The sequence below is a fragment of the Dendrobium catenatum genome, unplaced genomic scaffold, assembly GCF_001605985.2.
Source record: "Dendrobium catenatum unplaced genomic scaffold, ASM160598v2 fragScaff_scaffold_1449, whole genome shotgun sequence".
NCBI lineage: Eukaryota > Viridiplantae > Streptophyta > Magnoliopsida > Asparagales > Orchidaceae > Dendrobium > Dendrobium catenatum.
In genome coordinates this window covers 1,048,597-1,061,665 of record NW_021319911.1, presented here as the reverse complement: position 1 = coordinate 1,061,665, position 13,069 = coordinate 1,048,597, and the positions used below count along the sequence as shown (strand labels likewise).

Genomic DNA, 13,069 nt, shown 5'->3' with positions numbered 1-13,069 from the left:
CCCATCATCATTCCCGGATCTTCCTCAATAACGCATGACCTCGATCCCTCAATTAAGGTCTGGCAGCCCCCCTCCCCCCCAACGACCTTAAGGCTCCCCCGGTTGTTCCCAATTCCCACATCCTACAAATCCACTGTGCCTTTCCCAACGATGAAGATGTTGATTCCTTCTCTTTGGGTGACATGGAAAAGTAGGAATCCCAATGGCATCACATGAAGTGGACCGATGAGATGGTTCGTCTCCTAGTTGCCATTGTCGCTTTCATCAACGACGATGACACACCAAACCCGTTCGAGGCTGCCGCACGACGACGATCCACCTTCAGAAGAATGGAAAGAGTAAAACAGTCTCCAAGTTAATGATGGAGAGGGGTTACTAAGTGTCACCTCAGCAATGTGAGGACAAGTTCAATAATCTCAATAAAAGGGTGATGTGCCCTTATCACAACGGGCAGAAGATAACAGATTCCCAAATTTTTGGATTAAGGAATGAAATTCTTACTAGTTCTGGCATTTTGCATGAAGTTAATGAGGATAGTGAGGATGTAGATGATGATGAAGGGAAGAGTGATGACTACGGACACAGTTGGGTGTTGACGATTTCCTTGATGAGATTGATTTTGTTTTTCAGGAGAATAATAGGACAGCAATGGAGAAGTTGGATGATCATCCTCTCTGGAAGGCAACATCTCCTACATCTCCACTATCACGGCATCCTTCTAATAATGTTCTTTCTTTAAATGAGAAGCTAAAAAGATTGCCTTAAGTTGGCATTATTCCTCTAGCTTTGCAAAATGATTCCACCGGGTTAATCTTAAGTTGGATATTGGATGTGTACTCAAAGTTTCATGTTCTCTCACCAGCTGTTGTTACAGGAAAGCCAATTGATCTTGGTAGTTTATTAGGTACGAAAGATGCTACTGGACGTGGTTTTGTTTTTGCAATTGATGCTCTATTAGGTGAATATGGAAAATATATTCAAGGATTGACATTTGCAATAAAAGGGTTTGGTTATGTTGGTTCTTGGGCTGCAAAACACATCCATGAGAGGATGGCAAGATCGTTGCTATTGGGGATGTGTCGGTACAATAAGAAATCCTAATGGCTTGGACATCCACCAGCTACTGAGGCACAAACTGAGGGTGGTATTTTAAAGGATTTCACAGGTGGAGATGCCATGGATCCTGATGAGTTAATTGTTCATGACAGTGGCGGAGCTAGAAACTTTTTATAGGGGGGCATAATTTCAATTTTTTATTTTCCCTCATTTTTTTTCATCTGGGATTAGAATCGATATTCACAGTTTTAAAAATTTTGTTTATTAAATTTATTAGATTAAAAAGATAGAATATTACAAAAACTTATAATTTGATAGAGAGATCAAATGCCGAGGGAGGAGAGTACAAAATGGAAGATAAGAAAACCAAAATCATGTGGAGCATTTCATCGAATACATCGAATATGCTATTTGAATTATCAACAATAAAAGCAAGGGAAAAAAGTTTAAGAAAAAAAACCATCTTTAGCCTATAACCAGGAAATTATCAATGCTGATAGGCATGTCATCGAACACTTTGGGCAAGTCATTTAGATGTCAATATAAATAAAGAAAATAATTGTCACAAAAAAGGAAAATAATAATAATAATTTAAAAACATAGACTACCAGAAAATGAAATAAAATGGTAACATTAATGAAGCATCTGGTCGAACACTTTGTGGGCCTTTTTCAAAGTATCTTCCCATTATACCCTCCAAGCTTAAGATACGAAAGCTCATCAATGAGGCATCCTTGTAAACTCCCTGCAATGAAATCGAAGCTCATCCGCAATCACCTTCTGCACATGATTCGCAACCTCAAACGCCAACGTCCCAGCGCCGCAGGTCTCCTCCTTGGCTCCTTCCTCAACGCCAGCAAGAAAGTGGCTATTCAACCAAAAAAACGCAGGATTTTATATCCATAATAAAATTTGGTATGAAAAAATAAAGAATTTGCTGAGTTATCTATTATAAATCAAGACTTAATAATTAAAACTAAAGAGTTAGAATACTCACCTGAAGATAAAGAAGAATTTCTTATTCAAATTAATGAATTAAAAAAGTTAAAATTAATAAAACCATCAAAATCACTGCATAGATCTGCAGCCTTTATGGCTAGAAATCATGCTGAAATCAAAAGAAATAAAGCCCGAATGGTTATCAACTATAAAAGACTAAATGATAATACTGAAGATGATGGATATAAAATACCAGATAAAGATATGTTAATCAATTTAATACAAGATAAAAAATATTTTAGTAAATTTGATTGCAAAAGCACAAATTTTAGCTTCTGATTAGATCTCTTAAAGATCTGAATTATAAACATGTGTTATTTAGATCTTTCTAAAAGAAAAAAGTATTCGGAATTAGAGAAACCAATTTTAGTACCTCATGAAAATTCATCCTTTGAAAATCAAGATGGCACTAGAGGAACTACTCCTAAATCCATATTCATTTTTATTTCTTCTTTTGATCTTTCTATTTTCTTTCAATCAAAATTTTCATAAATAATAACACGATTTTTTTAAATTTAACATGTGCCCCCCTAGGCCCCCCCTGCCTAAATCCGCCTCTGGTTCATGAATGTGATGTTCTCATTCCTAATGCCTTGGGAAGAGTCCTTCATAGAGAAAATGTTGTTTATGTTAAGGCTAAATATATTATTGAAGCTGCAAATCACCCTACTGATCCCGAGGCAAATGAGATTCTCTCAAAAAAGGGTGTCGTTATACTGCCTGAGATATATGTCAATGCCAGTGGTGTGACTGTGAGCTATTTTGAGTGAGTTCAGAATATTCAAGGATTCATGTGGCATGAAGAGAAGGATGTGTTTGTGTTGCCTGAACCTGGAGAGCTAACAAATAAATTTGTCCTCGATAGCTACCTTTCAAAGCGAGGGCTGGGACTTTAGAAGATAAGATCTGTGATACAACTTAGAGAATCACATGAGCAAGATCAAAAGTTCTTTCACAACATGAGAGCATTTTTTCAAGAGGGTAAATAGGAGATTGGCATGGAGGTGAAGATGGTTGCAATCAATATCATAGTGAGGATGCCAATACAACGTGATGCTTTAGTTTGGGGAGCATTGCTTGGTACTCATAAAATGCTTGGAAATGAGCATGGAGAAAGAATTACTCGTTATTTGTTCAAAGGGATCCTGAAATTGATCGCCAAATTGCAGAACATATCTTTCACATCAAAGTCTTCGATCCAGGAGGATTGCTTATGATTTCGACACCTTCCTCCCTCCCAATGACACGCTTCGAAGGAGTCGAGCTCTTTTGACGCAAGGGAAGAATGATGTGGGAACATCTTAACTAATTGTTGTTTTAGGAGTAGAATACTCTTGTACCTATTTCTCTAGTGTTTTCTAGAATATTATATAGCTAGCTTATATATGAAGCATTATAGTAGGATGGGGATATCATGAATATTAATCTCCTTTGGAAGCTCTAAGCTTGTGTTATTAAATTTCTATCCGTGTTCTTTTTGCATCTTCTTCTTCTGACGATCCAACGATTACATCCTCACATCAGTATCATTAAGGATTAAGGTGTTTTCTTTATTGGGATGATGGAAACAAAACTTCAGTCAATAGATAAAGGTAAATATTAATAATATTGCTGGATCATATTGGGACTTCTTTCATTCACGTGTTGTAGGGAGATCCGGGGAAATCCTAGCTCTTTGGAATCAAAAGGTGGCTTCCTTCTCTATCCTTGCATCTTCAACTCAAAGTGTGATAGGAAAGTTGAAAGCTCTTACTTCTATCATGTGGACAATAGCCATAGTTTATGGCAAAAAGCATGTTTATATGAGAAGATCTCTATGAAAATCCATAGAATTGTAGTTTGAAAAAAATTAGCCTTATTTATTTATTTTTTTTATTTTAAATCAGCCTTCTATAGTAGGAGAAATCCGACGTTGGAAGTTCTGCAGTTATTCTGAAAAGAAAGTTAAACAAGTCTTTTTGAGCATTGCATTATTGGAGTAGGAACAAGTTCAAGGAGCTGGTGCTTCTAAAGAGGTCCCTTAATGATCAAATTCTTAAATTATAAGAGGAAAAAGGGAAGGGTTTGATAGGTTGGTGCAGGAACTGACCCCTCGGCCCTACTTCGGCCGGCCCTTGTTTACAAGAGGCGGTTAAAACCGTCTCACCAAATCATTGCCGCTTAATCCGTGGGGCCCACAACCCTATTATTTGGTTTGCCGCCTAAGGTGGGGTCCACAAAGGTATTTTTGGCAAGGAGAGAGGGGCGGCTAGGGCTAGCAAAATTTATAAATAGGGAAGAGAGGGGAAGGGGGAGGCATGCCTAAGTATTTTGTTCTCTTGTAGTTTCTTGGAAGTTTTGCGCTCTAGACCTAGTTTCTAGAGATTGGGAGAGAACGATCCTCCTCTCGAATATAAGATCTGTTCTATCTTTTCTTATTTTTGCTTTTCTTTGAGTTGTTTAATAAAATTTACTGATTTTTTTATTATTATATCATCGTTCTTGTATCTTCTCAATGCTTTTACCAAATTCTTGTTAGGTTTGCTTGAGAACTCAAGTATATATGATAGGATTACTTGTGAACTCAAGTATTTCCTATCAAATTGGTATCAGAGCAATTTCCTTGGATCAAGGGCGACTAAATTTCTGAAATTTCAGCAATACAATCATGGTCAAAAAGAAGGTGAAGGTTTTGGAAGGTGAGATCGGGCAACTCAAATCAGATTTAGAGGGAAGGTTTTCTGATTTTCAAAATCAGATTTCTTCCAATAACGAAAAGATGGAAGGAAGGTTCGCCCTAATTGAAGAAATGCTAAAAAAATTGCAAGAAGTAAAGACCAATCTGGCAACATCAGAAGCAAGGGAAATCATAGACGGCAAGGGAAATCATAGACGGCCATAAAAGGGGTGGAAACCATAACACTTGGAAGGGAAGAGGAAACTCGGAAGTAGAAATCTTGGAGGGAGAAGATGGAATGCCTCCTCTAGAACCTCTTTCTAGGGAGGATATGAGCACCGATTTCAAAAGAAGAGTTGCTAATTTGCAGGGAGAAGAGAAGATTTTTGCCACCGAGGAGTTGATTTTGAAAGACGAAGAGAGGATTTTGACAATAGGTTTGGGTACAATCACATGAGAAAAGATTGAGCCTATTGGGGAGCACCTCCTCTTCACCAAATGGGAGGATATGGAGGATTCTAAGGTGACCTAAAGGTGAGAAAGCTAAAGATGCCCATCTTCGAGGGCAAGGATGGCCATGGGTGGATCTACAAGGTAGAATGTTATTTTGCCGTCAATAGATTGACGGAGGATGAGAAGCTAACGACAGTAGGACTATGTTTAGAAGGAAAAGCACTAGCATGGTATCAATGGCGTGACCTAAGGCAACCAATTAGGAACTGGAGGGAGTTCAAAGAGTGCTTATTAGAATATTTCGGAACCGATAGGGAAGGAGACTTTTATGATCAATTCTTTGCCTTAACACAGGAAGGGACTATGGGAGATTACCGTGACATATTCGAATACTTGGCCAGCAAATTGGACTGACTCTTTGAGATAGTATTAGAAGGGAACTTTATGAAATGGCTCAAGACGGAGATAAGGGCAGCGGTTTGAGTAATGAGACCTGGGGGAGGCCATAGAGCTGGAAAGAGGAGCTAAAGGGAGTAATTCAGGGAGATCATGCAAGATAACTACCTCCTTCTTAGCCCCCAAGGGGCCAGTGCTAGGGAGTCTAAAAGAAGTGCCCAAGGAGAAAGCTGGAGGAGGGGGGAATGTGGGAAATTTTAAAAGGCTAACGGAGAAAGAAATACAAGAAAAAAGGAAAAGGGGTTATGTTTTATGTGTGATAAGAAGTACATTCCAGGACATAGGTGTTAGGACCAAACTCTTCATATTCTCACCATCTGTGATAACGAGGAAGCTGAAGAGGGAGGTAGAAGTGGATTAGAGAGGGAGGAAGAAGAAAAGTTACACCTGGATGTGGCAGAAGTTTTCCTAAATTCTATTGTAGGATTCATCCCAAATTACACTATGAAGGTAAAGGGAGAAATAGCAGATAAAGAAGTTGTCTTGTTGATAGATAGCAGGGCAACCCACAATTTCATCTACACCCAGACTGTTGATATGCTGGGGATAAAATTAGTTGATACCTGAGGTTATAGAGTGATGATGGGAAAATGAAAGGTAGAAATGTATAGAGGAGTTTATAGGGGAATGGTGTTGACCATTCATGGAATACATGTGAGGGAGGACTTTCTTCCCTTAGAATTGGAAAGTACATATATCATTTTGGGAATGAAATGATTATAAACTTTGGAGGAGACCAAAGTAAACTAGGTTGCACTAAGGATGGAACTGTTAGTGGAGGGAAGAAGAATGGTGATCTAGGGAGATGCGGGGATGTCCATAACAAGATTATCTCTCAAATCCATAATTAGAACCATCCAAGAGGTGGGCAGGGGATATTTGGTAGAGTTTCATCGTTTGGAGGGAATTAGATTAGAGGAGGAGGGCGATATTCCCCCTTTAGTATAACCACTCTTACAGTAGTGCAATGAGGTTTTTCAATCTCCCCAGGGCCTACCACCACAGAGGGAGTTGGAGCATGCCATTACATTGAAGGAAGAAGTGTCGTCGATCAGTGTTCGTCCCTACCGCTACCCTCGAATTCAAAGAAGATGAGATTGAGAAACTGATTCAGGAGGTGCTGGAGGCTTGGATTATCCGACTGAGTGTGAGTCCTTTTTCTAGTACAGTCTTATTAGTCAAACATAAGGATGGGAGCTGACGGTTATGTATAGACTACCGAGCTTTAAATAATGGGACTGTACGAGATAAATTCCTCATTCCTATGATTGATGAGCTTTTAGATGAATTATATGGGGCGGTCATATTTTCTAAATTGGATTTAAAATTAGGGTACCATCAGATAAGGATGAAGGAGACAGACATTTCAAAGACAGCCTTCATGACACACTAAGGGCATTAGAATGTTTTGGAAATGTCACTTATACTGACTAACGCTCCCGCTACTTTTCAACCTTTAATGAACAAGGTGTTCAGGAAGTACCTCAAGAAGTTTGTTCTGGTGTTCTTTGATGATATCCTGGTATACAACAAAATGAAGGAGGAACATCTTGAGCACTTAAAGGTGGTTTTATGAGTTTTACAGGAGCATCAGTTAAGGGCCAACCTAAAGAAGTGCAGCTTTGCCCAGTCCGGTGTAGAGTACTTGGAACATATAGTATCCCAAGGAGTGGTAGCCGATCAAAAAAAAATTGAGGCCATACAGAATTGTCCTATGCCCAGAAACCTAGGGAGTTGAGAGGTTTCATAGGACTGACTGGTTATTATAGGAGATTTGTGAAGAGATACAGTACCATAGCTTTGCCTTTAACCGAGCAACTAATGAAGGAAAGTTTTTTGTAGGTAGAGTTAGTGACCCAGGCTTTTGAAAATTTGAAGGAAGCATGACTACAGTTCTAATTTTAGTTCTTCTAGACTTTAAATAAATTTTTATAGTATAAATTGATGCATCATGATATGATTTGGGAGCAGTGCTAATGCAAAATCACAGACCCATAACATACTTTAGTCAAGTACTATTAACCAGGGCTAGATTGAAGTCGGTGTATGAGAGGGAGCTGATGGCTATTGTTTTGGCCATTCAAAAGTTGTAGCCGTACCTTTTGGGAAGGCATTTCATTATTTGAACTGATCAGAGGAGCTTGAAGTACCTGTTGGAACAAATGATGGTGACCGAGGAACATTAGAGATGGTTATCCAAATTATTAGGCTATGATTTTGAGATCCAGTACCGACCTGGTTTGAAAAATAAGGAAATCGATGCTTTATCCAGATGTGTTGGGAAACTAAAGGAGTTGGTTGTTTCAGTACCACTGATATTTGACTGGGGGGCCATTAAGAAAGAAAGTATGCAAAATGAAAAGTTGAGAAAGATTAGGGAGAATTTGATGAAAGATAAGAGTAGCCATCCTAGTTACCATATTTAGGGGGAGAGGTTGTTCCATCAAGGGAGATTTGTGCTACCCCGAACCTTCGTCCGTATTCCTCAATTGTTACACAAATTCCATGACAGTGCAGTTGGAGGTCATTCAGGAGTATATAATACCTACATGTGACTAGCAGCTGAGCTCTACTGGAAGGGGATGAACAAGTATGTTGAGGAAATTGTGGCGAAGTGTGACGTATGTTATAGAAACAAATGTATGGCAATGGCCCCCGGAGGAATACTATAGCCCTTGACACTTCCAAACAGAGTATGGGAGGAAGTATCCGTGGACTTCATCGATGGGCTGCCCTATTTAGAAGGATTCGCGATGATTCTGGTAGTGGTAGACAGATTAAGCAAATATGCTCACTTTATTCCCCTCCGACATCCATACATTATAGTAATAGTGGCTTAAACTTTCATCAGAGAAATAGTTAGATTGCATGGAGTCCAGAAGCAATAGTGTTAAATAAGGATAAGGTATTCCTCAGCAGTTTTTGGAGGGATTTATTCAGACTACAGGGTACCATTATGAAGAGGAGCACTGCCTATCACCCATAGATGGATGACCAAACTAAAGTGGTCAATAGGAGCTTGGAAACCTATATAAGGTGCTTCGTGTCAGAAACACCCAGGCTGTGGGCCAAGTGGCTATAATGGGCTGAATACTGGTACAACACCTTCTATCATTTGGCTTCTTAGATGACTCCTTTCAAGGAGCTGTATGGAAGGGATCCCCTTCACCTGGTGCATTTTGGAAATAACAGCACTCTAGTGTCGTCAGTAGAAGAGTACTTACAAGAAAGGGAAAATGTGTTAGAAGAGTTGAAAAATATCTATTCAGAGCCCAACAAATTATGAAGAAACAAGTTGATGAACACATGAGGGACATTTAGTACGAAGTAGGAGAAAAGATGTTTTTAAAACTCCGATAATACAGGCAGAAGACTATTGTCAACAGGAGGAATGAGAAGCTTGTTCCAAGGTATTTTAGACCCTTTGAAGTTTTAGAAAAGTTTGGAAAGGTAGCATATAAATTGAAATTGTCAGCCACAACAAATATACATCCTATCTTTCATATTTCACAACTTAGAAGGGCGATTGGGGGGCAGGCCACCAGTTTTGAGATACCAGTAACTTTAACAGAGGACTTGGAGGTGATATTAGAATCCTTTAATTTATAAGGGGTTCACCAGGGAGGAAGAGTAAAAGAAGTATTGATCAAGCGGAAGGATCTTCCAGATTACAAGGCAACCTCGGAGCCTTATGAGAGGTTAAAACATCAATTTCCTTTTTTCCACCTTGAGGACAAGGTGGCTCTTTGGGATGGCGGTATTGATAAGTCGGTGCAACAACCGACCCAGCCGGCCCTTATTTACAGGAGGCAGTTCAAACTGCCTCCCCAAATCATTGCCGCCTAAGCCTTGGGGCCCATAGACCTATTTTTTGGTTTGCCACCTAAGGTGGGGTCCACTATGGGATTTAAAAATTAAATTAAAGGTATTTTTGGTAAGGAGAGGGGCGGCCAGGGCAAATGAGATTTATAAATAAGGAAGAGAGGGGAAGGGGGAGGCATGCCTAAGTATTGTGTTCTCTATTAGTTTCTTGTGAGGTTTGGGCTCTAGACCTAGTGTCTATAGATTGGGAGAGAATGATCATCCTCTCAAATAGATGATCAATTGTATCTTTTCTTATTCTTTATTTGCTTTGAGTTGTTTAATAAAATCTACTGATTTTTGGGTTGTTACATCATCGTTCTTGTATCTTCTCACTGTTTTTACCAAATTCTTATTAGGTTTGCTTGCGAACTCAAGTATATCTGATAGGATTACTTTCGAACTCAAGTATTTTCTATTAGGGTTCAGGTATGAATTCTGAGAAAATATTGGAGTTGAGAGTCAAAGTTTAAGAGCTGAACAACACTCGTGCTAGACTTTCCCCTTGGTGGAACAAAAGAGCTAAAAGCCAATTGGATAGAAAATTTTGATTCCAATTCTCGTTTCATCCATTATCTTGCTTCAGCTAGAAGGAATTCCATTAGAATAAATTAAGTGAGGCTACAAAATGGTGACCTACAGGTTGATCCAGCAACCATTGAGAGTATCTTCTCTCAGTTTTTTCAAATCAAATGGAGATCTAGGGAATGTTGCTTGGAAGGTTGGCCATACTTTCATGTTTGTCAGTAGATAGATGAAATCAACCGAATCATGCTATCAGCAGATTTTACCAAGGAAGAGTTGTATGCTGCTGTAAAGTAATTAGGAAATAATAAATCTCCAGGGCTTGATGGAATATCAACAGCTTTCTTCGAGTATTATTGGTAGATTGTCAAAGATGAAGTTTAGAATGCTATCAAAGGTGTCTTTGAAACATGAGATATTCCTTCAGGATGGAAAGATACATTAGTAATTCTAATTCCAGAAGTTAAAAATCCTGTTGACCCATCTAAATTTAGACACATAGTCTTTGTCAAACTTCATATAAGATAGTTGCTAGGATGCTTATGAATAGGTTCAAACTTACATTATTACCTATGCTGATGTCGAAAAATCAGCTAGCTTGTGTACCTAAGAGGTTTATATCTGATCATTTCTTTCTAGCACAAAAAATTTTTCATAAATTCAAATTTTCATCATCCAAAAAAGGCTTCTAACATTAAAGGATGATATGGAACAAGCTTACGACATAACATGTGCTAGGCGACTCTATTCCAGGTCATGAAGCTGATGGGATTTCTGATGAAGTTCACTAGTTGAATAATGCAGTGTCAATCCTAAATTTTCAGTTATAATAAATGATTAAAGGACAGATTGGATCAATGTTGAGTGTGGCTTCAAGCAAGGATGCCCCTTATCACCGTATATTTTTATTTTATGCTCCGAGCTCCTGTCCAAAGCACTCCAGCAAAGAGATGCAAAGATGGGGATAAAAATTACATCAAATTCAGAGAGGATTTCTTACCTACTGTATGCCGACAATGTGTTGATATTTGCAGAAGCTTCAAAACAGTCAATCTACTCAATAAAAAAAATTTTAGCATATTACTGCTCTTGGTCAGGACAACAAATCAACAAAGACAAAGCTATGGTAATTTGCTCTAAAGGATATTGAAGGGAGAATGAAGAAATTGCTAGCCAAGAGGTGGGCTTCAGATTGGTCAAGGATTTGGTTTATCTAGGAGTGAAGATAGTCCTAGGAAGAGATGTAGTAGCCGAATTCCAATTAATCCTAAATCCTGCATTGGATAAATAAAATACTTGGGGAAGTAATATACAATCTTTAGTTGGATGAGTGGCACTAATTAAATATTTCTTTTTATACCATCCAACTACTACAGAAAAATCACCAATTACTAGCGGCACTTTTCGACGGTTCAGATGACTTTTCCGGCAATTTTAAAAATTACCGGCGGCTTTCCGGTGGTTTGTGAATTGCCGGTATAAACCGTGTAGGAAATGAATTGCTGCGACCATTTTTCGGATGCTGAACTTTCCGGCAGCCAGAACAGTAGGTAAATTCCAGCGGTCAAAATGCCAGCGACCGCCAGGTAATTATTGGTGGCGTACCAGACATATAAAATGCCGGTATAGCCGGCGGCCAAGCCGTCGGTTGACCGCCGAAAACTACTGGCGGCTATATTAAAACACCGGTGGCTAAATAAATTGTCCGATATCAAAGTTTCTGGCGGCCAAACCGCTGGTTAGCCGTTTGAATCTTGTAACATTTTCACAAAAAAAAAAAATGACAACCCCTATCTATTTACACCAATTTTTTTAATACCTGCACAAAATTCAAAAACATATATAAAACAAAAACTTTAAGGGCAACACGCCACTATACACAACCCACAAAAATGGAGTCCAAATCAACATAACATTTCATATGAAATAACAAAACACGATCAACAAATTATATTTGCATAATCCACAATAAGCAGAAATAATTCTTTAAACTAAGAAGAATGCATATGTTCTACAATCAACATAATATATAAAATCCACAGTAAGATGTTCAAAATACACTGAAAAGTTTATCAAGCAAATAACAATAATAATCATCGTTTGTGTCCTCGCTACACTGTGATTCAGGTGTCGGCTCTTGATCTTTCTTCTTCTGATTTTCATCTCGATATGATCGCAGCTTTGCTTGCATCTCATTTTAAATCTTTCTCATATTTTCTATCTCTCTTGTCAAGATAGAAACCCTCTGGCTAACAGTTTCTTTGGCTCCACTAACGTTATAAAATGCTGACATAGATGAACTGCCATCATAAGCATATCCTTGTGAACCTAAGCCTTAAACCCTCCCCTTCTGACTTCGTCCAACAACATCTAACTATGTGTGATACTCAGAATACTGGGTCGATCCTAAAGATGACCCCTCACTTGTAGACTGATGACTTTTTCGAATTCGTATAAAATCATCTTGCGAGAATAAATCCATAAAATAAATTTAGATTTATTTTATTTTATTATTAAAAAAATTATACTAACATGAGCTTTTTTTGCCTTCTCATCAACCCACAAATGGTTAGCTTGATGTTGGTGAGTCCTCGAATACAACTCTAGTGGTGTAGGCTCCCATACAAGAAACTCTTTCTGCAAATAAAAGATATAGTTAAAATAATATACATATATTAATTAAACTAATTGAAAGCTTTTACTAGTCTTCGTCTATTTTCAGTATGCGGCACTGATCCACCATTATGAAGAGAGCTTCCTAAACCCCACAATTAGATGCTCTATTTTGCTTATTATGCTCTCCAATTTGCTGAGCTCAGGGCTCGCCTAAGCTCAGATCAAATTTATCCATTCTCTGTTGAAACTTGATTAGGTTGTTAAACCTAAACTAATATCCCAAGGCTAACCAAGAGGGGGGGGGGGGGGGGTGAATTGGTAATTTTAAAAATTTTTCTTAGTTTTAAAATTTGAAAGCGGTTGATTCTCAAAGCAAGTTAATTAAAGTTTTAAAATAACTTTTCAACCACAGAAAAATAACTTACAGTAAATAAATACAAAATTTAA

General features: G+C 38.3%; 1 pseudogene; it reads left to right on the top strand.

Annotated features, from left to right (window-relative positions):
• Window positions 1-430: 430 nt before the first annotated feature.
• LOC110092986 lies at window positions 431-7,507 on the top strand (annotated as a pseudogene).
• The last annotated feature ends 5,562 nt before the right edge of the window (window positions 7,508-13,069 follow it).